This window comes from Crocodylus porosus, unplaced genomic scaffold (assembly GCF_001723895.1).
Source record: "Crocodylus porosus isolate Cpor-Errol unplaced genomic scaffold, CroPor_comp1, whole genome shotgun sequence".
NCBI lineage: Eukaryota > Metazoa > Chordata > Crocodylia > Crocodylidae > Crocodylus > Crocodylus porosus.
The window spans coordinates 41160606-41186483 of record NW_017728947.1 but is presented as its reverse complement, the minus strand read 5'-3'; the positions used below and the strand labels follow the sequence as shown (position 1 = coordinate 41186483).

At 47.7% G+C, this 25878-nt stretch overlaps 1 protein-coding gene across 4 annotated transcripts in view; it reads right to left on the bottom strand.

Moving 5' to 3' along the window:
- The window catches only part of TSPAN18 (tetraspanin 18), a 199695-nt gene that overhangs the window by 91344 nt on the left and 82473 nt on the right, over positions 1-25878 (bottom strand). The window contains exon 2 of one of the 4 annotated variants that reach the window (XM_019551263.1): positions 4121-4243. The exons of the other annotated variants lie outside the window; for them this stretch is intronic. The gene's annotated coding sequence lies outside the window, so the exon portion shown is untranslated. The remainder of the gene's footprint in view (positions 1-4120; positions 4244-25878) is intronic. 4 annotated transcript variants of the gene reach the window in all.

Below are 25878 nucleotides of genomic sequence, written 5' to 3'. Positions count from 1 at the left end.
GTGTGTGTGTGTGTGTGTGTGTGTAGCGGTGTTTCATTTTTTGAGCTTCTAATCAGAGAATCTGTGATTTTTTATCAGGGAAAACCAGGATCCCTACTGATGACTTTTGCCCCTAACACTGCAGCTGAGTTTTAGTATTTGCTTCACTTAGTGTGATCTAGTAAACTGCAACTAGAGCATCTAGATGAAATCCACAGCATATACCAAGGCAGGTATATGCACGGCACAATCCACTTTGATTCCTCTTGTCCATATATTTCATGCACAAAAGCAGAACAAATATCATAAAGAGAAGTTGACAGTAAATATCAACTTTCTAAAAGAACTTAGTGTAATGCTTCCTTTCCTGTTGGTAAGCAGAGCCCTGTGTGGAAGCTCAAACAATAGCTCAGCCTGAGAGTTGAAGTAAAAACAAAAAATTCCCTGCCGGCGCTCATCCCCCATTTCCTTTTGGTTGTGTGTCTGCACTGAAAGAGGTCAATAGCTCCCAGCTTGAGAAATGCGGCTTTTGAAAGGACTATCCCCAGGATCTTAATTTGAAGTGTGACTTGTACTCCACAACATCAACTCTAATGCAGTCCTTTTAAAAGCCAGCACAAAGATAAATGTATGAGAGAGAGAGTGTGTCTGAGAGTACATGTGACATCTACTACCCAATTCTTCTTCCCAGGGTAGCTGAAACCCCTGGTGGAGTTGAGTCTGTCAAGGAAAGCAGAAACGGAAAATGCCAGCTGCAGATGTTGTAAAGCTCTATGGATCATTACACCTTGCTTCAGTCACCACTTTCTCCTCCTTTAAAATGTACTACAAATAGACATGAAGCAGCAGACCACTGAAAAAACAGCTGAAGAGAAATTATAAGTGATTACAGCATTTAAAAACAATGGGTAATTTGGCTTTGGGCTTAACAGACAAAGCTTCTTCCTTTCCAAACATACTAAATCCATGTAACTCTATCCCTCAGGCTTAAGAAATGCTGTTCTGATAAGTACAGTAAAATTTCACAGAATTTATTAAATTGACTTGGTCTATATATCATTTTGAAATCACTATTTAAATGCTTAGGTTTTGCTACATGGAAAAAACAGCTCAGTATGATAACTATACCATATTTTTCAAAATGAGGACATGCCTGATTCACACTAAAAATGTGCTTTTAAATGGAAGTGGATTACAGAGACACAGCTGGGCATTTTTTTTTGCCCTTGGTAGTGACGGCACACAGGGCTATGGCAGCAGCCGGGCTTCTACCAGTGGCACCAGGCCAGCAACAGCAGCAGGTGATATTTTTGTGCCCCTCCAAGTCAATTCCCAGAGTTCAGAGCCAGACACAGGCACAGGCGAACCAGGTGGCTGCCCGGGGCCCAGACAGAAAGGGGACCCAAAAATGGTAATTTGAAAATTATTATTATCATTATCTTTGGCAAAGGGGGGCCCGATACTAAAGGTTTGCCTGGGGCTGCCAGGAGTCTACGTAGAGTGCTGCCAGAACTGGTGCCTCACATGGCCCATTTAGTTACCCTACTGATGGATTAACCTAAAATCTGAAAAGGCAATCCTAGTTCAGAATCAGAATGAGTGTGCTCACCAGGGGAACTACTGCAGAATAGCCACAGCACTTTAAACTCATACCACCACTTATCTCACAACAGTGTTCCCATGCAGACAGGCCCTATCCTCCCAGTCCCCAGGAGCTTCTGAAAGTGTGTGATTGATCAAGCTATTGACCAATCTGGCCCAGATGCTCCCAGGCTTACAAAGAGTAAAATGTTGCTGTTCTTCCATGGAGAGAAAGGACCGTTCTCCCCTCATGCACAGAAAAAGGGACCCAAAGGATAAAAGATAGAATTAGGAAAGGGAAAATGGGGACTGACAAGCAGGCAAAACCTCCCTACCATTGGAACTGTTTTCCAAAGGCAAGTCCCCTCCTTTGTTTGACTGTCTGAAAACCTGGGGAGGACTTCAGAAAATGATTCTTCCTCGGTCCTTTTTGGATAAACCAAAATAGGATTATATTTAGGTTTCCAGGTTTCTACACTGAAAGAGGCCACTGACTTCATTCGTCTAAGAAAGGCCACTGTACTGGGGAAGGGGGGAGACACAGGGAGATCCTTCAACAATGTCAAAACAGATGATGTTAGCTTCTAAATGGAGTCAAGAAGTGTTTCAGCTTCAGAGACAAAACTGGCCCAACCAGTTTGCAGTGTGAGAAAACATATTTCTCTTCCTTGATGGTGTCCCTCCTGGTGTCTGACTACATTATTCTCTGCCTTTCTATGCCATAAACAAAGGTAGGTGACAAAGCTCTCATATTACTGAGCAGAACTCTGAAAGGCTTGTGGCACAGAGCACAGTAGTTTAGGTGGACCAGTGGCTATGGGCAGACACACAATATCTGACAGACAGCAGGTAAGTTTGTGGTCTTTCACATACGCAAAACTGTAAACTTACCTGCTAGACGAGACACGCAATGCAACCCTGTGGTGATTTTAAACAAGGAGCTGTGTGCACAAGCAGCCTTCACAACACAAAAAACCCAAACCCTCCCATCACCAACAACTAATTGTGCCTGCCACGGTCAGGGGTTAAGAGGGAAATAAGCAGATTGATTCTATTAGACTTTGGACTAGTCTCCTCAGGGAAACAGGGGAAATCCCATAATTTAAAACAAGGCTAGGGAGAATACTGCAGGGAGCAATGTTGCATTAGCTGGAAACTAGGGAACTACGCCCCTCCCCTGTCTTGTAGCTCCAGTTTCCTTGATTCAGCACAATGAGAGTTATGCAAGTGATGGTTCTTGAGGCCAAGCAGACAAACAAATATTGGAAGGAAATGTAACAGTAATTTGAGTCAATCAACCTGAAATATTTCATCCCACCTGAAGTGAAATACTTTATTTGTGTTTGGACTCTTTTTAAATGCTCTTTTAGATTTACATCTATTTAAAAAAAACATGGTTTGAAATGGGGGGAAAAACACAAAACATTTTGTTTCATCGGTATTAAAATGCAATATTTAGACTTTCTGGATTTTTTCCCCATTCTTTTTCCACTAAAAAATATATGCCCAAGGTCACTTAAATTCATGAACAATTTTGATCTCCCCAAAACTTCAATCCTCTTTAAAACAAAATTCATCTGCTGGTTAGAGAAGTGGGCAGAGAACAATAGGATGCAGTTCAACAAGGACAAGTGCAAGGTGCTGCACCTAGGGCGAGGGAATCACCAGCACAGCTATAGGCTGGGGGATGACCTTTTCAGCAGCACAGCAGCAGGAAGAGATCTTGGCACCATTGTCAACTCCAAGATCAATACGAGTCATCAATGTCACAAAGTAATTAGCAGAGCTAACTGCACTTTGTCATGCATTAGTAGGTGCATCATGAGCAGGTCGAGGGAGGGGATGCTCCCCCTCTATGCAGCAGTGGTCAGGTCACAGCTAGAGTACTGTGTCCAATTCTGAGCACTGCAATTCAAGAAGGATGTGGACAACCTTGAGAGGGTCTGGTGGAGGGCCACTCATATGGTTAGAGGCCTGTAGGGAAGGCCTTATGAGAAAAGGCTGAGGGACCTGGAACTTTTCAGCCTCCGCAAGAGACGACTGAGGGGGGATCTTGTGGCGGTATACAAATTCACCCGGGGGTGGGGGGGAAGGAGGACGGACAGGGGGAGAGCAGGGAATAGGAGGATGCTCTGTTTACCCTTTGGAATAACCAGAAACAATGGCCACAAGCTGATGGAGAGTAGGTTTAGGTTAGACATCAGAAAGAACTCTACACGGTTAGGGCCACCAGAATCTGGAATGAGCTTCCAAGGGAGATGGTGCTCTCCTCTACCTTGGGGGTCTTCAAGAGGAGACTGGACAGGCACCTGGCTGGGGTCACATGATCCCAGCACTTTTTCCTGTCACTGGCAGAGGGTCAGATTCAATGATCCTTTGAGGTCCCTTCTCACCCTAGCATCTATGAATCTATGAATGCAAATCTTCCCCAACAGGTATGGTAGGAATCAGAAATGCAGCCACTCCAGAGAAAACCTCATCCCCAAATGGTGTAGTTAACAGCCACCCAAAGCCTGATCTCAGAGCCCGCAGGGTCAGATATGTCATCTACCTCATTTACCTCAGTACTAGCAAACTTTCAGAGCAGCAATTGTTCTTTTCCAGAAGTCAGGTCAAGGTAAACATGCATCAGTCAGGATCCTCAGCCAGGATCCTCAGCACCCCGATGGTGTGTCCAGGAGGGCTGACCTATCAGGAACAAATAGAACAACATAAACAACAAAATACCAGAACTGCATGCCATACTATCAAGAGCTAGCAGACTGCAGCCTTCACTTAGTCACTTCTGCTTATGCAGGTGCAGGTTAGAATATCCTTACACATCTATATGACACAATGAAAATACAAAACTTCCTCTGGAATAAATCCAGCAAATTCCCTCTTGGGATAATCCCCTTCCCTACTCCCCTCACCAAGGCCAAGCCCAAGTAGCTGGTCACAACATGGTCTGAAACTTGATGAGAAGGAGGAATCTCCCAAGCGAGGTATGAAGCAAAGCAAGTTGCTCTGAATTCACTACTGCTGCTCTAAAGGGATAGCATCCACCAACCAGGTTATAAGGCAGGGGTGGGCTCATGGGCTGGATGCAGCCTGTCAACAGATTTGATCTGGTCCATGGGTGGCAGCTCACTGGATATGGTCCATGGGTGGCCAGCAGTGCCAGCTCTGGCTGCTACATGGTGCCAGGTGGGCAGGCAAATCTGTTTGCACTGCACCAGGTGGGCCCGCTTCCTCCCAGCAGCATCAGCTATAGACCTGGGCAGGGGTTTCAGCTGTAGCGGGAAGGCAGCTAGTGGCATCAGCTGTCGACACCGTCAGTGGGTTCAGGAGCCTTGGCGCAGAACCCGTCCCGCCCCCCACAGCATCCACAACTGATGCCAGTGCCCTCCTGGTGCAGCAGTAGCTCCCACCTGGAGCTTAGAATCAGAACCTGCCAGTGCCATCAGCTGTGGGCCCAGGCAGGAGCTTCTGCTGTGCCAGGCAGGCAGTGGTGGTGTCAGCTGTGGACACCACCAGCAGGTTTTGCTTTGGGGCGCTGAAACCTGATGGCTGTGCCTACAGCTGATGCTGCCATTTCCCACTGCACTGGAAGTCCTCATCTGGTCAACATCTGAGTGCTGGGGCTCATAGCAAACTACAGCTCCGGCTGGGTTCTAGAAGGAGGGAAAAAGAGACAGATGTAGCCCTTGACAGGTCACTAAAACGCATTAAGTGGCCCTCCAGCCAAAATAATTGCTCACCCCTGTTATAAGGAGTTGCCTGGCTGGTGAATTCCCTTCCCTGACCTTTGTGCCTCGGGCCAGAATGGAAAGAGGCACTTCTAGTGGAGTGAAAGGAAAGAAAGGTGGATGTGATTAGATCTAAATAGTAGGCTGAACCAGTCACCTGAAAGGTGAGGATGAGAAGTTTAACTTAATGCAGTTGTGAATGGGGCTACTGAGAAAGAGAGTTCTATGGTCAAATTGCAGGGGAAAATGATTTAAGCAGCCATATTTTAGACACACTGGGTGCATCTACATGCATGCTTTCCTGCAGAGTTGACTAAATAGCTCCACAGTAAAGTATCACCATCTACATGTATCCTGGTATGAAGGCACCGTAATATGGATTGGGACAGTACTATCTTACAGTGGATTACTTACTGTAGATGGTAACAGAGGCACCAGGGTGCTAAAGTGCAGGGGCTGCCCTTTTGCCCCAGCCAGCCCCTCCAGCATCTGAAGCCACGACCAAGAGCCTGGGGCTGAACCCGCAGATCCATTGTCAGCCCCAGGGCTGCTCTGCCCCAGCTGAAACTGCTACAGTCCAGAGTGCACATGCAGACTCTGTGCCCAGGAGCAGCTGGCACCAGCATGAACTGCAGTGAAGTTCATCACATCACCTTAATAGCATGTGTAGATGCACCCACTAGAGCATAGTGACACAGTTATCAGGAAGCTGGAGAGGAAAAAGGCCTGCGATATGGAGAGGAAAAAGGCCTGCGATATGAGCATTCAAAGAAGCTATGGGAAGGCAAGAGATGGTGTGAATTCACACTGTGTCTGCTACTCCACGGTAACTGCCTGCATGCACGCTCTTACCACATAGTAAATTCAGGACAGTTCACATCATTTTCACTGGGATGAGGGCTAACTCACATTTACCATAGGATAACACTGTGCTCAGAAAATTACTGTAGAGTCACTGACCCATCTGTCAGTCAAGGGCCTTTTGGGAGGCAGGAGGTAGAGAGGTAAGTCACCTCGGATCCTGTCACTTCCCCCTTGGTCAGAGAGCGAGGAAGAGCACATGTTGTACACAACAACCATGTATCTGTCCTCCTCTATGAACCAGCACTGTGGCTAGATTTCATTCCCACTGCCAGATGGGATTCAGATATAAAGCTGGCACAACAAGGGCCTATTTCATGTTTACAGAGTTTCTTCTTCTCTCACTTTCCCTTTTCACCTTGCTTCTCTGCTCTCCTCTGACTAAAACAGCTCCAGCATCCCAAATGCCTTCTCTATAGCCTGACTGCGCATCCAACTTTGGGGAATGAGGCTTTCACTTCACAGGAAGCCAGAGTATATAAAACTCGTCTAGGACTTAGAAGAAAAGATAGAATACAGTGTCTTTCTAACAACTACATGAGCTAATCTCTATAAAATACCAAGACGGTGCTACAGCATTGTGTACCAACAATCCCTCCTTCCCTGTTGTGCTCTCCCCATGAGCTGGCTACCATGAGCTAGCACACCGTTTATTTTGCTAGGCAGCAAAATGCAAATGCCATTAGCTTTCAGCAAGCTGGTAAGTGCTACTGTCACGCCAGACCGCGTCAAATTAGATTCTATCATGCACACTGGTATCAGCCTTCCTCCTCATAACACCCTGCCCTTCCCTGGAGAAGTGAATACTTTAGACTGTAAATTTAAACAAATGGAAGTGAAAAATCTGAGACCAGAACTTTGAAGGCTAGGGCCTAAGTTTCAGGTAGCCTGACTTGTGATGCACACTAGGCCTGCACAAAGCAGCAAGTATTCGCTTCAAATTTGGATTTGGCCAGTTCAGAGGGACAGCGATTCAATTTGGAGATTCAAAACACTGTCCTGATTCGATTTGGCTGAACCAGATCCGAAGATTTGCTGCAGCTTCGGAGATTCGGCCACAGACTAAACAGGCAGCAGTCCTCACCATGCTGGACACAGCTGCCTCCAGCTGGTAAGTCTGTTGTGGTGGGTGGAACGGGGAGAGAAGGGGCGCAGAAGAGGGAGGGATCGGGGCTGGGGTTGGGACAAGCTGCCCAGCCGGGGCAGGAGGTGTGGTACTCAGAGAGGAGTGAAGGAGACGCAGGATGCAGGCATGGCAGCACTTGGAATGGGGGCTATGCCCGGCTGCTGCTTGCCTAGCTGGGGTGGGCAGGATGTAGGCATGGTTCACTCAAGGCAGAAGGGGGCAAGTGGCGGCAGGGCATAGCTCCTACCTCCAGCAGTGCCATGCCCGCATCCTGCACCCTCCTGCCCCAGCTGGGCATGCAGTGGCAGTGCCCGCTCCCCCGCACTGGATGGGCAAGCGGCAGCAGCGCCCACCCGCGCCAGCTGGAAAAGAGGCAGTAATGCCCCACCCCACCGGCTGGGCAAGCGGCAGCAGGGCAGAGCCCCCGCTCCCAGCACTGATGTGGGCATGGCACCGTTGGGAGTGGGGGCTATGCCCTGCTGTCATTTTCCCAAACCGGGTGGAGGGACTGGGGCACTATGCAAGCATGGCTTGCTCCAGGCAGAAGGGGGCAAGTGGCAGCAGGGCATAGCCCATACTCCCAGCACTGCCTCACTTGCTTCAGCACTGGGAGTGGGGTTCTGTCCTGCTGCCACTTCCCCAGCTGATGTGGGGGTGGTGGGGGCAGGCACTGCCACTGCTTGCCCAGATGGCGTGGGGGAACAAGCACTGCCGCTGTTTCCTAGCCAGCACAGGGGGGTATGAGGGAGGGGCAAAGGGGGGCGGACGCTGCCACCACTTGCTCATCTGGGTCAGGGAAGTGCAGGATGTGGGTGCAGTATTGCTGGGAGTGGGGGCTACATCCTGCTGCCACTTGCCCCCTTCTACCGGGAGACAGCCGCGTCCCCATGCGCCCACCCCCCCAGCTGGGCAAGCGGCAGCAGAGCATAGCCCCCACTCCACATGCTGCTGCGCCTGCATCCCATACCCCTGCACCCCTCCTCCCCGAGTCCCGCACCCCACTCCCTGGCTGGGCAGCTTGTCCCAGCCCCAATCCCTCCCTCCCCCACTCTCTTGCCTTCCTCCTCTGCCCACCACTATGGATTTACCAGCTGGAGGCAGCTGTGTCCAGCATGGTGAGGACTGCTGCCTGTTTGGTCTATGGCTGAATCTCCGAAGTGGTGCCAAAGCTTTTCTGAGTCGATTCGGAGGCTTCCAATTCAATTCTGAGCTTTTAGTTGGTCTCCTGATTCGATCTGGATTAGGAGATTCAGTTGCCGAATCAGGCCGAATCTCCTCCGAACTGAATTGGCTATCTAGCTTTGCACAGCCCTAACATACACATATACCCATCCCATGCAATGCACTTGGTATTCATAAAAACAGTAGCAATCTGGTGGTTAGAACAGAGGGACTAAGCATCAGCAAGACTAGCTTCTATTCCTGGCTGTGACAATGGCTTGCCATGTGATTTTGTGTCACTTAATTAGGGATATATATTCAGGTGAATATGTGCCTTTACATACAGACACATACAAACTTCATCCCTGCACAACAGTGGTTCATGCACCTATGGCTGTTATGTATTCCAAGCTTATGAACCTCTGCAAGTTCTGGTCTACTTAAAGAAAAAGAGTAAGCAGTGGCATAAGTCCTGGTGTTTTGCACATACAACATGCCATTGTGCAGTTCTGGACACCACCCACTGGAAATCAATGCCATTAATATTCTAAGTCCTGTTCCTTCAAATAGGCAAGAGAGATGGTTTCCTGGCCCTGGGAGCAACGTTCCCTCTGAGGAGCAGCAGTCTGTGAGTGCACTGCCTCAGTCCAGTGTGGGACACTTACTGAAGGGGGCTGAGGGCTAGGGGCCAGAGGCTGGGAGCTGGGGCCAGGGGCCAGAGGCTGGAGCTGAGGCCAGATGCTGGGGGCCGGTGGCTGGAACTGGAAGCTGGGAGCCAGGGGCTGGGACCAGGGGCCAGGGGCTGGGAGCTCGTGGCTGAGGCCAGGAGCCAGGGGCCAGAGCTGGGGGCCAGGGGCTGGGAGCCAGGGGCCCCAAGTGCTGGAGCTGAAGGCCAGGGGCTGGGAGCCAGGGGCTCTGGGGCTGGAGCTGGAGGCCAGAGGCTGGGAGCCAGGGGCCCAGGGCTGGAGCCAGAGCCTGGTGCAGGCGCTTCGGCTCCAGGGAAGTGCTCCGCTCCCCTGCATCAGGGCTGGGGAGTGGAGCACTTCCCTGGAGCCAGAGGAGCCCATGCCAGCCACCCGCGCCAGCCTCCATCCCTGCCCTGCCTCACCTCGGGGAGGAGCTGCTGCCTGCCCCAATGAGGCTCTCCTGGCTCCGGGACACTGCTTCGCTCCCGGGTCCTGATGCCACATGCCTCCTCACTCCCCCGAGGCCATGCGGGGGAGGCTGGAGCAGGCGGCTTGTGTGGGCTCTGTCGGCTCTAGGAAAGTGCCGGCATCAGGGCTGGGGAGTGGAGCACTTCCTGGGAGCCGGCGGAGCCTGGGCCAGCCTCTCCTGGTGCGCAGCCTTGAAAAGACTGTGCACGGCCACACTTTTAGTTGTGCATGGCCATGCATGCGCACACCTTAGAGGGAAACTTGCCTGGGAGTATTATATACTTTAATGCATTCATGTCTGTGAAGTGTTTGGTAATCATCAGATGGAAGGTGTCAAAAGCCAGCGAACAGACTACCATGAGTCATCAAAAATGATTCAATGACATTTTTTACTAACAACTTTCCTTTCCATTACACAGAAACAGTGCTGCCCTTATAGGCAACAACCATCCACTGCCTGCTTCTGTTTCAACTGGTGCTCCGCTGTAACACACAATAGGGATCTGTAATATACTTAGGGTCACTAACATTTTATTTTGAGCTTTGGGGATGCATATGCAGGAGAGAGATGAATGTTTGTACCTTCCATCAACTCTAATCATGGAACATTAGAGATGGATGAGGCCTCTCAGGTCACCTAAATCTTCCTACCCAACAAAAGATTCTTCCTTGCATTCCCCTATATTTTGTCCAATCTCTGCTGGAATGATTGAAGCAATGGGATTACCTTTGCTTCACTTGGCAGACTATTGCAAACTCTAATAGATATAAGTAATGGTTAAAGTAGATGAGAATGGGAATGAGACAGGAGCCTCTCGCATCACCTCTCAGAGAACAGAAGCTGTGGAGGACCCTAACCAAGCCAAAAAGTGTCCAAGGAAGTTATCTTCTTCCGTCACAACCCCTTAGTTTTAACCCCTGCATGTAAATTGCTCTTCCCTTGGTTATCAAAAGAAGAGGAGGGCTAATGGACTGCGTTTTTTGTGATGAAAAATGGAAGCACAATACTGAACTACTCATGTATGAGTTGCCCAGCATAATACCCATTGCTCTGTGGACATTCCAAATTCCTCTCCATCCGTGTCCTATCTCCCTTCATGTTATATGATAATACATGTCATACCCCCTTGCAATTGTTGTAAAATACAATGTGATTATATACAAAAGATAAATTAAAGACATATCACATGTGTTTCAGAAACGGCAGGAGTTAGGAACCTTGGGAATTAGGAATCTTCCAGTCTTGGCTCTGGATGAGGATAGGTTTCATTGGATATTCTTCCACTTATTCCCTGCTCCAAGCTCCAGTTCCTTCTATACTGCTACCCCTGCCTCCACCTCCATCCTTTCTAGACATCTAGTCAGTCCTAGTCTCTACTCTTCAGTCCTTTCACCCCAGTCTTAGTCTTCTTTCCAAATTGAGAGGCAGTCCCAATCTATCCTCCCCTATGCAAATTAACTCATGTATGGCACTAGCATAGAGCTACACTGCTTTCAGATCAAGAGGTGACCCACCCAGAATAGCGTGGGCATCACTACTCTGCTACGTACCACAGACATGACTTAAGTTTCATTTTCAATCTGTGTCCCTGATTAAGGTACTAGATGTCAGGTCAATTTACTTCGTAGCTTCTCCCCACCATGTTTTTGTCTCAAATTCTGTGCCTTCAAATGTAGCTACAGTAGGCAGGGTATGGGAAGGAAAGTGAGAGGAAACTGGTCTTCCCAAACCAAAATGAATGTAGGTGTCATAGTCCCTGGGCTTTCAACCATGATCCATGGTGCCTGCAGCCAGAGATCCAGGCTGCAGCACCACTTGCAGACTAGCCACATGCTTGCTCCAGCTGAGTTTGGGTCCTCCTATGAGGTTTATAATAGGGGGACAGGTGACTTGGGAGGTTCAATGAGGACCACAAACCCAAGACCCTTCAGGACCTTGTCCCTGCAACAATACTCTTAGTACCCCTGCTGTGGAGCTCTTTGCCTGACTCCTGTATTCCTGCTCCTGTCCTGGACCTCCCAGCTTTAATCCCTCACTACTGTCTTGACTCTGCTGCTGAATCTTTGCTTGTCTCTCTGATGCAAATCTCTGTCTTGCTCCTGTCTCCTCTCTGCCTTGGACCCTCCTGCCCTGCCTTAAGCCTTGTTCCAGCCTTATTTCTGCCTTTGACCCCAATGCCTCACCCCCAGTCCTGCAAATTGGATTCTCTGGCTCATGATCTCTGACCTGGCCCTGAACACAAATCTCAGTCAACTGCTGGCGTGATATACTGGGTTCAGACTAATACCCAGTATTGTGACCTTTGGCTTTGGCTTCTGGACTTACAGTATTGTTCACTCGGTTTCTGAACTCTGAGCCCCCACAGCCAAGTTGTACACATCACAGTAGGTCCTACAGCTTGTAAACCTACAGGCGTCAACAGTATGGAAGCAGATCAATCAAACTCATTAGTCCCTTGCCCTCCCCGGCATCAAAATGCAACATGGCAATGTGTAGGGAACTATCTTTCTCTCTCTACACTCCAATAGTCTGCCCGCCATTCAGCTGCCAATACAGAAACAGGAGGGAAGGCCTATGGATACACACCACAGTGCAGCTTCTTTCTATATACACTCCTCTTTCCTTACTATTTGTAGGAGAAACTTCAGTATAATCAAGATGCCATGCAAGTGAAGTTATATGTACAATACATCATCGAGGTATACACCTCAGTCTTTGCAGGTCCCAGCTTTGTCTTCGTGCAGGCTAGATCAGTACTGATGTAAGAGTTTTATCTGCATGATTTCCCTGTTCAGCATTTGTTAATCTTGGGATACTGATGAGTACCTTCAATTCCTTTCCAGTGAGATTTACAAGAATGGTTCTCAGGTGCTGCAGGGTGCCACACAATATTAGCATTGTTAGGCATCCAAACAGCTACACATGATTCACAAAATAAACCCACAGTGAGTACAGAGTGTCAAAAATATTTTGACCTGCTGTGGTCTTTCTCAGTTCTTTGCAACTAAAGAATTGCTCTATTATTTTTCCATAGTAAAAAAATGAGTGAAAGCTAAGAACTGGCATTTTCTGAGGGATACCTTGAGTCTAACAAAGGATAATTGAGTCTAAAAAGATTGAGAACCACCAGCCTACAATGATATGCATGGCTGCATAAACCCAGTTAACATTAACAGTGAATGAGAGATTGGATGTGCACACCAAGAAGGGGTCAGGAGGACTTAGGGAAATATTTAAGTTAAGCATTTTGTAAATTCTGAGCAACACCAAACAGATGTAAAGCCATCCAATTTCTTGTTACATTTTACAGCTACCATGATGCAAACCATTGTACATCAAATACGGCAGAGATGCAGCCATGGACTTGGCACTAATTTGACAGATGCTGAGATAAGCTGCCTCAGAAATCAACATCTCAGACCATAACACTGCATGCTAAAAAGGTGTCTGCTGGCTGTTTGATGTGTGTATTTATTTACATAGACAGCTCACCAATAAACTAAAAGGCTGATGAGCGTTTGGTAGACTTGCATTTGTAAGTATGTCATGAAGCACTCTGCATGCAGTGAATCCTCTGCCCAGTGTCAGCAGTTTCCATTTTATCTCCCAGGAGGGGATCAACTGTGTGCCTCAGATATAACTAACCACAGGCTTGGCTCCTCTCCAACAATTTACTAAAAGAACATGAGGTGATGCTTCCAAGTATGGCCCCGCAGTGACACTCTCTCCATGACCACCATCAGCTTCAGGGACCTTGGTGCTTTTGATATAAGCATGAGAAGAGTCCCTCAAAAAGAATTCAAACACAGTTCCCCATGCATAAAAGAAGATCTTCTTTAACAAGAAAGAAAGTTAATTAAGTGGGTAAAATCCCACAGGTTAGAATAGCAGCTGAAGAATCATCTTTCTATCACATTGGTAATGAGGAATAAAAAAAGCTCACATAGACATTAACAGCTTCATATGAGCTCATTGGCATTCCAGATAAGATGCAAGGCTTGGAATTCCCAGCAGTTGTGGATGTAGTCAGAATTACAGACTAGATACAGGGCAAACAACATTTCGCTTAGCTGAGAATGCTGTTGATAGATTGCCCAGAAGACAGAGGTTTATACACCTCTTTCCTGTCATAATTAAACCCATGGAAACTACAGGTTCCAACTTGCAGTGCTCTGTTTTGAAATGAAGCTGCAGAACTGCGTCTGATACCACTCTCAACACAGACAACTCAATTTAAACCAATAATATTATTCTAGGTTGGTGCAAGATGATTGCAAGAAGCAGAATCAGGCCCAAATTCCATTCGGTTTGATTTACTGGAGTAGACAGAGGTCACACTGCAGAAAGTTTTGCTTTTGGCCACCCTTGGATCAAGAGGAATAAAAATTGAGTTAAGAGAGGTTTGGGATTCATAATCTAACAGAGTGAAAGATGTGATGGTTGTGAACAGATGGCCCACAATGTGCATCATACTCAGCCTTCATGCTCAAGTGTGTTGGACAAGTCCACTTACTTTTCTGTACTGCACCTTCCATAATCACCATATGGAGCTGCTATTAACAAGTCAGCATTATTCACTATTGCCTCTCATCTAGGAATATAACTACTTCCAATACTATGGCTATGGGAAAATACCATGTGGTAGCTCAGGCACCATGGAATGGCAAAGGAAAATCTACTAATGGAAGCCACCGCAGTAGTTGCCATTAGAACACAGGAGCAAGATCAGTCAGGAAAGGCTATCAGTTCTATTTATAAGCTTTCTCAAACTACTTGTTAAATATATATATTTGTAACAGGGGGCTTCCTTGGGGCCTTCCTACCAATGGCCTGTCCACCTGTTTCTGGACCAACTACCTGCCTCCTCTCCTGCCATGCCTTGATGATATATAATTTTGATCTTAATTAGGCGGAAGGCTGCCCATTTCTTGCCCCAATGCCAGGGACACTATCTGGGGCTCCATTCCTCCCTTACACCACAGCCCAAGCCTCATAGATGGCATCCACAGTTCTTATCATCACCGGCTCCTCACTGGGCCCCAGAATCCTCCAATCTGGACCCCAAATGGATCCCTCTAATCAGGCGGCCCATTACTCCTTCATTCTGGGCTGCCTAGCTCCCTGAACTCTTTCCTCTCTTGGCCGTGGTTCCCCTGGGACCTTTGGCCACACAGGCCCTGGCTTCACCTCCAAGGCCAGTCGGAAACCCCAGACCCTTTGCTCTGGGAATCCCTCACAGGGGGCCCCTGGCCCTTTTGACCATTTTGGTCCTAGCCCCAGCATTGACCAGTTGAGGGTATTCTAAATCAGGCTGCTGAATCTACAGCCCACTTTCTAACCTGGGTCCTCCTTCTTGGCCCTACCATGGGGTAACCCACCTGGTTGTGGAAGCTGGGATTATTAAGGTGCCCCGACCGCCTTTCACCGAGGTGGTAACTGGCTTGGTATTTCCTGGGGACTCCCATACCACTGAGAGCCCCACCAGGCCGCCCACTCCCAGCAGGGTGCAGTTGTAGGTCATGCCCAGGACCAGGAGCCTCCAAACCATCCCCTACAGCTCCTGCCCTTACCTCTGGGATGCTGCATTCCTCCTTGCTGCCAGGTGATGTTTCTGCCTGGCCTGCCAGCAGCAAACTGCTGTGTTTATATAGACAGTCAGAGATCTAAAATGGCCACTGAAATCAAGCACCTCCTGGCTGCTTGGCTCAGACCTTTTAGTGGCAGGCACCAACAGTGCCCTGCCACAATATTTTAAGAACATCTTGGCTGTTCCAGGTCACTAAAACAGAGGAGTTTCGAAGTACATTCTGCCACATTTCCCATTAACCCCATTTCTTCAAAAAAGGGTCCTCACAGACCTTCCTTTCTTATCGTTACTACCTCCATTACACTAGTACTTTAGGGCTCCACATTACTAGATACATTACAATACATCATAAGAGAAGACATGTCTGCACCACTTCCACAGAGTTCCTGAATGCACCACCAAGAAGCATGGCCCTGCCCACCTGCTCCTATTGTGTGGGTGTGTCTGTATGTGCATTGGATCCAGGAGCGGTTTACTCATGAGTAAAAGCTCCTGGGCAGGCATCTAATGGCAGCAAACTGTTCTCACTTCCTGGGGCCCTGCAATGGGCCCCGGCCACCATGCGGGGAGTTCAAAGTTCCCTCTGGGTACTAGGCCCAGGGGCTGGCAGGGGATGCTGGACTAGGAGATAGCTGTCTCCTGGCCAATGCTGGAACACTGTTCCCTGCCCCTGGGGGGGTGCCTGTTGCTGAAGCAGGGACAATGTCTTGCTTCAGCAGCAGGGAGCTCCCAGTCCTGGCTCCTTGATAGAGGTAGGGGACTTGAAAAGAGCTACAAGGAAGGGGCAGCCCAGCTCCCTGATGCAATCCACCAGTGGGGCAGCTAGCAGTGAGCTCCTGGCTGGGTGGGTAAACGGGCTTGGAGCTCCCTGCTGTCAAGGGAGCGGGGCATAGTTCCTACCCAGGCTCCAATGGTGGAGCCTGCCCTGGCAGTAGGTAGCTCCTGGGGAAGGGAGCAATCTCTTAGCCCCTGGTGGCCAGCTGACTGGCAGCAGAGTTTCTCCTAGTCAGGCGTCTACACAAGCAGTACTGCACAGTTGGTAATTGCAAGTAAGTTTGCTACTTGCATTTGCAGATAGCAAATTTACTCATGATTAGCAAGGTTTACTGCTCCACAGTAAGCATGTGCACATGTAGATGCACAAGCTTACTGCACAGTAAACTACATTACTTGGCAACAAAGCATCTTATGTAAATGCATCCTGTATATAGCAAATGTGGAAACAAGACAGTGAAGCTGCCCCCCAGCTATGCTCAAACACACATGAAACAGAGTGCTCAAGAACAGCAGTGGGAAGCGGAGTGGCTGCTCCCAAACGAAGCTCTGTTGCTTCATCTCCATGTTTAATGAATGCAAGGCAGAAGAATATGGGTGGGACTGTGCTTCTCAGCAATGCTTGCAAGAAAGCAACAGAAGCAGTATGGATATGCCCAGAGTATCCCTGCTCCAAGGATCTCACAGTCCGAACAGACAAAGTATGGGAGAAAGTAACTGCTAATATCCCCATGTCAAAGATGGAAAATGGAACTATATCAAGTGATTAAGTGATACACAGGGTGGCTGTGGCAAAGAGAGGAAATGAATGAATTTTTTTCATCACAAAAGGATTTTTCCCATTCTCTCTCAGAGTTTTTATTAGTCATGAATTTATGTTCTATAATTAATTATAAAAGCCCATACTCAGAAATCCAATCATAAACTCCATTGACAATTTAATGTACAAAGAATTCCCAGCTGGCAGCCAGAAATCTCCCCATGGAAACCAATTCTTATGTCATCTGCAAAGCAAACACTTCTTGCATATGATACAGGTTTTTATATGTTTAATTGCAGGGCACTCTGCTGACCCCGGCAATGAAAACTGTGTTGCACTGCATGTATTCCTGAAGCAGATGTTTCATGTATTACCTGTGTGTTATCAATCAACACAGTTAATATCCCTACCAGATGAGATAATTATTTTGCAATTACATTGAAACAAAAGATATCACTAATTACCCAGGCATGCCAAAGGGTAGGGATAATGGAATATTTTCCCACCATCTCTGCTTGTCATTAATCTGAATGCCCTTCCAGCCCAAAACCTATTGGAAAAAAGAAACTGACAGTGTTTCCCAAGTGATGCGATTAAAATTATCTACTCTGAGGGAACAGGTTGCCTAACAAAAGCATCTGCATTATTAATAGCAATTTCCATTCATTTTCCATTTTTTTCTTTTAACTAGCATCACAGTTTCTTCCACTTCCTTAGTTTTCCTCTGCCTGAGACATCTGAACTGTACAAAGAACAAGCTTTAGCGTAACACTTTTTAAAGTTATTCCCTCTGGTTTGACTCAGAAGCTGGGATTTGTGTCAGCTCAAACTGTTAATTTAGATTTGCTGTTGCTTTTCCCTTCCCTTGTGGCAGGTACAGGGTGCTCCGTGGGATTATGAGACAGAGCCCTAGTGCTTTCACATTCAAAGCTGTCACTCTATTAGCTCTGATAATCCAGCTGTTTTGTATCACTTGTTTTCTTGGGTCGTCTGCTCCCATCTTGCTTCTCCTTCCTCACGTTCACCCGAGCAGACACACTTTAATGATGCCTCTTGACACCTTCAGGCAGGATTTTTCAAGAATTACAGAAGCATCAGAAGACAAATCGAGTTCCAGGCAGTACGTACAACAGAGATGCAAGGCTGCACTGCAAGCGATTTAAGCATCCAGTGGCAGAGAGCGTATTTTGGCAAAGTCCCGATTTCCCTTTTGAAAACTTAGTGCTTCTCCCATTATAGACCCTAGGGTTTCTCTAGCCTGACTTTTAGTTGTTTTTATTTCAGAGCTTAAAGAGATTTCCAAGTAAAAGAAACTAGTATGCAAGTGGGCATTTTACAGTCTTGTATCTCTCCTCAATTCTCCCTTGGAATGCATGGTTAATACTTTATAGCTGATATCTCTGGTTTCTATCTATTGCAGATCCCTGTCCTTTATGTAAACTCCAGTCCTTTCTACAAACACAAAATTTCTCTTAAAGCCCGATTATTTTTCTTTAAAAGAAGACAAAGAAATAATAATTTTAAAGGACTTAGCAGTGATATTTCAAGAGAGAAAAGTGCACATACAAACCCATAACCAAATGGTAGAGGCCAAGGAGAGAGCCACAGGCAGACATCTATGGAAAAACATTTACAATGCTGTTCCATTGTCCTCTAGAAATGAAGAGTCAAAGCTTGTGAAATTTCATTCCCATCCCTCCAACTCAATCTAAACCCTTATGACCACAATAACAAAGCTATTACATATTGTGTGTCTTGGCATTTTCATCATGTTCCAAACAGCTAGCACTGGGCTCAAAGGTTTCAGCACAAAGGTTTCACGGCTTCAGACTAATGAATTCTGCAATAAGTGCATGAAATGAGACTGCTGAGTGCAAAGGAAAAAGAAAAATTATTTCTTAAGGCAGAAAAAACTGCCCCACCCTCTGCATTTATTTACTTAGCATATCAAGATCATTATAGCTTTGTCTTCACAAACAAGCTACTACAAAAGGTTATCATGTCACATTCAAACAACAGAAGTCACCCCAAAATTATTTGGGAAGGGCACTGCGTAAATAAGATTCCCAGTATAATTTCTGGTGAAATTAAACAGATTACAGCAGTTTTATGCTAAAGCTAGCTTTAAGTGCCATATATGCCTCTTAAAAGGCACTTATGCTGCCTTTTAAATATCTACATCACTAAACACAATCCTATTTCACCCACTGAAACAGTCCCCAAGTCTCTAACATGTTTTCTTACACATCTCCATTTTGACTTTCTAAGCATGCCTAGGAGTGTTCCATTATGGCATCCTCCTTCCTTTATGTTTCTGTCCTCTGGGAATGTCTACAATCCCTGGAATCTTAACTGGAACACCACCATGACTATTTGACATGGGCCAGAAAGGAGTAGAAGGAAGTTGCGTCCTTCTTCTCTATTTAGACATCTCTGTCAAAGTGAGCTGGATCCCTATGGTTAGGGACAGACATTACGCACAAACCGGTTTAAGTGATGAGAAACTGGTTTAAACCTGTAACAAAACAGATGTCCAGTGCATGTAAGCCAGTTTGAGATAAACTTGGTTGAATGTAGTATCAGACTTAAGTGATTTAAGTTAAACCAGAGCCCCCCCCCCCCCCAAGCATCTTGGCATGCACTTTGAGCTGGGCTCTCTGCTCCAGCAGAGCACAGCTGGCCCTCCCCCTCTGCTCTCTACCTTGAGTAGAGGCAGGGACCTGGCGAGACACGGTCTGCCATGACCCCATTAAAGCAAAGTGGGATGGGAGGGGTGCTAATCTTTCCCTCTTTCCCCTCCTGCCCCTTCACTGCAGCCAGGGTCTGCCCGTCTGCCCAGGAGTGGCAGAGGCAAAGAGGTCAGTCATGTCTGGCAGACTCTGGATGCGGTCCTGGAAGCAGAAGGGACAGAGGGAGATGCGGTTCTGGAAGCAGAAGGGACAGAGGGAGGAATTAACCCCATCCCTGGACCCTTCACCTTAACGGGGCCATGCTAGTGTGACATCTTGCCACATCCCACTACTGGAGCAGCGAGGGGATGGAGAAGGGCAGCAGCCTCTGTCAGACTGTCCAGGAAGGGGTTTACTCCCCCACTCCGTTCCCTGTCTCACTGACAGGGATCGCAGCTGGCTCCATTAAGACTAAGATGGCAGGGGCAGGGTTAATTCCTTCCTGCAAGGGGGGGGGTAGACTGCAGCTAGGGAGGAGCAGCCTCCCCTCCTCCCTGCCCCCACCCAAGTTGGTGCAGTGGGGAGGGGGCTTTGTGCAGGGCTTCCCAGCCCCGGAGGGGGACTCTTCCCCCTCTCCTGCAGGGTGGGGGGGACTTTTCCCTCTTCTCTTTCTCCCTCCTCCCTTCCCCCCACCACCACCATAGGGCTTGGAGGGGGGCTCTGTGCAGGGCTGCCCAGCCCCAGAGAGGGAGTCTTCCTCCTGCTCCTCCCCCCTCCCCACCCCAGGAGGGGGCTCTGTTTGGTGCTTGAGGGGGACTTTTCCCCCTCTTCCTCCTTCATCCCCCTCCACCACAGGGTGGGGAGGGGGAGACTCTGCAGAGCTGGCTGGCGTGGCCCAGCCCAGCCTGGGTGCGCAGTGTGGCTGTCACTGAGCCGCAGCCCCTGGGGGTGGCCCTACCCTCACAGCCGAGCCCAGCTGAGCCCTGGACAAGGAAGCCCCATGGCTGGGCTGCGCTGGGCTTGGCCACTGGAGTAGGACTACCCCTGGTGGTGGCAGCTCAGTGATGGGGACACTGATCTCTGTTAGCAGTACAGCCTAGCTTGGCGTGCTCAGGTGGCATCTGGCCAGGCAGTGGCCTACCAGGGCTGGCTCGGAGGCAGCAGTGGGCCCAGAGCTCAGCAGCTGACTGCTGCAAGGGGAGGTCACTGTGCATCCACATGACCCCATGGCGCCTCCGAGCTGGGCTGAGTAGGTTGCTGCCCAGCTAGCCACTGCTTGTGTAGGCCAGGACTGGCTACACTGCTGACAAAGCTCAGCATCCCCATCACTGAGCTGCCACCACCAGGATGAGTTATTTTCAGTGAATCCAGAATTGCAGTCCATTTCTTAACAAGCCTGTTTGGATGGAGCCCATGGTTTTCAGGCCTCCCAGATATAAGCCCATATTCATTATGGCTTATCCAAACACACTGATAGCTAAAAGGGGTGAACTAACACAACGGAGTAAAACTAGGGGTGCACCGATAGAGATTTTGGGGGCCGATACCGATACCCAATATTTAAGGAGGCATATCAGCCAATACGGATCTGATTTCTGATACAGCTGCCTCCAGCTGGTAAGTCCATGTGGTTGGAAGGGTCATGGGGAGAGGGGGCAAATAAATGGCCCACGCGGTAAAGAAGGGGGCAGGGCGGGGCAGGCACTGCCCAGCCAGGGCTGGGCACAGTGCAGGATGAACCCATGGGCTCGTTTGCGGGGGGCGGGGAGGGCAGCTTCCGTCGCTGCTCACACCCTGGCAGGGCACTGGTGGGTGTATGCCCCTGGCTTGGCACAGAGTAGTGTGGGGCAGGCAGGCTGCCGTTGTGTGGCTGTTCTCGCCAGGGGCTGGGCTCAGAGCAGGTACTGGCAGCACTGGGAGGGAGCTGCAGCCACCCCAAATTTCACCACAGTTCCACCCCCAGCACTACAGCTGCCAGCCACCTGCCCCGGCTCTTCCCAGTGCATGGGTGCAGGTGGGGCATTGAGCCAGGGCTGCACCAGGTGTCTGGTGGCAGCGGCACTAGGAGTGGAGCTGTGGCAAAATTTTGGGTGGCTGCATCTCCCTACCAGTGCAGCTGGTGCCCGCACCAATCTCAGCCCCCGGTGAGAAGAGTCCTGCGCAGCTCTGGCTCCAGCCTGCAGCCTGCCCACCCGGCCCCAGCCCACACAGGTTCAGGGGCACACAACGCCCCCATACCCTCCCAGGGTGCAAGCAGCAGTGGGAACCACCTCCCCTCGCCCCAAGCCGCACCTCCATCCTGCACCTGCCCCACCCCTGGTAGGCAGTGCCTGCTCCTGCCCCCTCCTTCACCGTGATGAGCATTGATCTACCTACCCCCCACGGGACGCACTTCCCTTGCACCACACGGACTTACCAGCTAGAAGCTGCCCTCCACACTGCCTGCTCTGCTCCTCACTGCCTGAGTGCTGTGCTGCAGCTGCGCACATGCATGCCATTTATCAGCCAAATTATCGGTCCCATTGGGCCGATTTCTGATACAGCCAATTTTCTTTATATCGGTACTGATCTGATATCGGACCGACGCATCGGTGCACCTGTCAATAAATAATGCACAATGAAGCGGACAGCCTGAGGAAGGACTCTTAGTTAACACAACAGCAGAGAACAGAAACATCCCATTTGTTCCTACTATTAAACCAAAAAAGAAATAATCTACAAGAGACAAATGACTTTTATGACCCCACAGCTTTTAAAAAAGGTGTAATAGTTGCCTAACACTTAAATCCTTAAGGACACAGCAAATATAACTGCTAGGTTTTTGGAACACAAGCGTAGGAAATGACTGAGTCTATTCATTGGACCAAATAAACACTTAACTACCAATAAACCTATTAGCAACCACCACATCTGGCGAAGAGAGATGAGGTCATATTTTTCTCAGCTAACGCTCAGTTGTGAAGCACCTTATCGCAGCTTTGTGCAATATGGCATTTAGTGAAATTGAAGCACACAAAAAAAGGATAGGGAGCAGGGAAAGAGACTTTATTTCTCCTTGGTTATTTTCTTATGGCAGTGTTTGAGAGGCATCTGCCAGTTCTCAATACCAGGGTGTTTCCCATTCTCAAATGTTTTTCATTTGTTTTTCTTTCCAATCCACCCCATAGTTTGTGGTTTTGTCCATCTTTGTTCAATAGCTTCAAACAACTAGTATTCACGAGAAAGCAGAAGATCACCAGACACTAGAAAGCCTGAAGTTGGTCAGCTGGTAAGTGTTGCATAATTAATAATAAAATATATACACACCACAGCATGTCTCTCAGAAGATTTCAAAGCACTTGTCAAAGCTGGACAAATACAATTACCCCATTTTTTATAACAGGAGGAACTTAAGAGTCATCTTGCTTAAGGTCACAAAATATGCCTCTTTTGAACAAATTATTAAAACAAGAGAAACAGCTTTCTGGGACAAAGATGTTGCAGTGACACAGGAAGGGAGTAATGCATGCAAACCTTTTGGAGGTTGATACGTTTTGGCTAGTGAGAAGCAGTGCAAAGAAGCAGTGCATAGAAAAGGTGCAGAAATAGCTACAAGGAAGTATGGGAATAGTCGGTAGAACTCCTTTTGGCTGTGTTATGGGACCCCATGGAACACTGCTCAGAAAGTGAAACTTTTTGACCTGTACTTTCAAGAGCAGCTAGTGATTTCAGTACTTTTGTTTATGGGTGCCCAACCAGAGACACCTTAAAGATCTGTGACCTTTAGATAGGCATTAAGAACTTTCTAAGAGTCAAGCCCATCCAAAATATCTCAAGTTAGATACACAAAACTTGAGGAACCCAAAATTATTAAACATTTTGGAAAATGTAGGTGCTTTATCTTCCTAATCTACTTCACACTTTTAAATACTCTCCACAACAAAACAAGTATAGTATTGCATTACCAAGATTACAAAATTACAAAAAGTGAGCAAAATGCTGGCTTGCATCCATAGATGCTTCTCAAGCAGATCCCAGGACATCATTCTCCCGCTGTACTCGGCCTTGTTGAGGCCACAGCTGGAGTACTGCATCCAGTTTTGGGCTCCACAATTCAAAAGGGACGTGGAGAAGCTTGAGAGGGTGCAGAGGAGAGCCACGCATATGATCAGAGGTCAGGAAAATAGACCTTATGATGAGAGGCTAAGAGCAATGGGGCTATACAGCCTGGAAAAGCGCAGGCTCAGGGGTGATCTGAAGGCCACCTATAAGTTTATCGGGGTACTCATCATGATCTGGGGGAACGTCTGTTCACCAGAGCGCCCCAAGGGATGACAAGAGCAAATGGTCACAAACTCCATTGTAACCGGTTCAGGCTGGACATAAGAAAGACCTTCTTCACTGTCTGAGCCCCCAAGGTTTGGAATAGACTGCCACTGGAAGCAGTTCAAGCACCCACTTTGAACACCTTCAAGACACATTTGGATGCTTATCTTGCTGGGATCCTATGATCCCTGCTGACTTCCTGCCCCTGGGGCGGGGGGCTGGACTCAATGATCCTCTGGGGGTCCCTTCCAGCCCAAATGTCTATGAACTCTATGAAAATTTAAGCTTGGATTCTTCCCTTTCTCTGTGCTTGTAGTACTTGCCCCTGATGCCTAGACTATATGCACTGGTTTATTATTATAGGGCCACTCCTCGGATGTGAAACTGTATACCTTATTTTGTTAATACAGAGCTTCCTGAAAGAATGAGAAATGGAAAAATGTCTGCAAGAATTTTGCAAACCTGACTGGAGAAGGGCGTGAACCAAAATGAGCCTATTGGCCTTAAAACTAACAACTAAAAGGAGCTTTTAAGAGACCGTTTCTCTTGACTAAGCCATTCCACAAGGGTATATAGCAGACTGAATGCAGCTATTAAGGCAGGGTTTGAATTCTACAAGCCACAAAAGGAAAGAGCTATCAATTGCATGAGGAACTCACTATTGAGTTATTTCTTTTGGACACATACAGAAACCAGGCTCCCAACAATATCAGAGAAATTATGGTTCAACCACTAAGAGAATTACTTGCTTTAAAGAGCATCCATTCTCAATGAAACTGGGTCTTTGAAAGATCTTTGAACATGGTTCCCAGCTGCAATAAGTTCAGCAGCGTTCTTGCAGAGGGGAAACCTTTCTCCCTTTTGGCTTACCTGGTAAAAATTGCTTCCTACAGCCCATGCTTAGTTAAGTCAGCTCAAATGTCTGGCTACCAGTTGGCAAGATACAAGCCTGTGGACAGCTAAAGTAAGGATCATAACAAAATATTTTTTTTACCATCTTTGAAGCATTCTCTGGCATGTGAGAAAGCAGCCTAGGAACAAGGAGAAGGGATAAGACTTTACAAGGCTTATGGGAAGCTCACTCTTTTGCATTTATGCAGTTAACTCATACTGTAGACCCAAATCCAGCAATAAATGGTTTAAGTCATTGCAAATTTGAATGCACAAGCTACTTGGATAAAAGAACTTATGCAGCTTATGTGCATCTAACTAGAGAATCAGGCAACTTCTATCAGATGGCATCAGCAACTCTGAGTTCCATGAAAAGATGGAAATGGCATGGACATGGCCTACTATTAAGTACGTCCTACCATGTACTCACCAGAATTTCAGGGATAGGGCAGATACATGAAATTCAGTTGTCTCAGAGATACCAAAACAGGAGTTAGGGAGAGTTTAGATATACGCGCCAAAGAAGGATTCAATTTCTTCCAAGAGCCAGGAAACCTATAGGCACCCAAATTCATGTATCATTCCATTTCGGACTGCAAAATACCTTAGATGCCTATATTTAGGCTTCTGAGCACAGTCAGATGCAATCCATTTTGATCACTTAGGCAGCCACAGCCTAAAGCTGGTAAAATCCAGTTTGGTACTGGAGAATATCACATAATTCCCCAAAGAGATCTGATTGGCAAGATGAGCACAAAGCAAGCCCAACTTGTGTTAACTCCATTGAATTCAGCCTGTCATGGGGTGATGGTGATTCCTCCTGCCCAAGTTATCTGCTTTTTTAACCAAAGGCTAATATAAAAGGGACACAGAACCAGAAGCAGGGATCAAAACTCAGATCTCCCCACACCTTGGGGAATGCTGTAACCACTGGGTTTTACAGCAGATTTTGTCATACTTGCTCTCCTTCTCTTGCATTCCTCATTCAGATTCAACAGGAGGGTTACAGGATGTTTTCCCCCAATTGATTTCATAGTGTGATGGTTATAGCTTTCTCTTTGTGAATTTAAATTCCCTCAAGCTAAGGAGGGGCTAGAACCAGGACTCCTACTTCCTTAGTGAATGTTCTAATTATTAGGTTCTTGAGCAAAACATGGGTCTCCTTGCCCCTACCACAAGCCAATAAGCAAAGCACTTACTCTCATAAAGTGTGATAAATTATTTTGGATCAAAGGACTGCAAGCCAACAAAATGCCTAAAGTGCAGTCTGAGTCAGCCACTTCATCTCCTGAGTTTGGCAA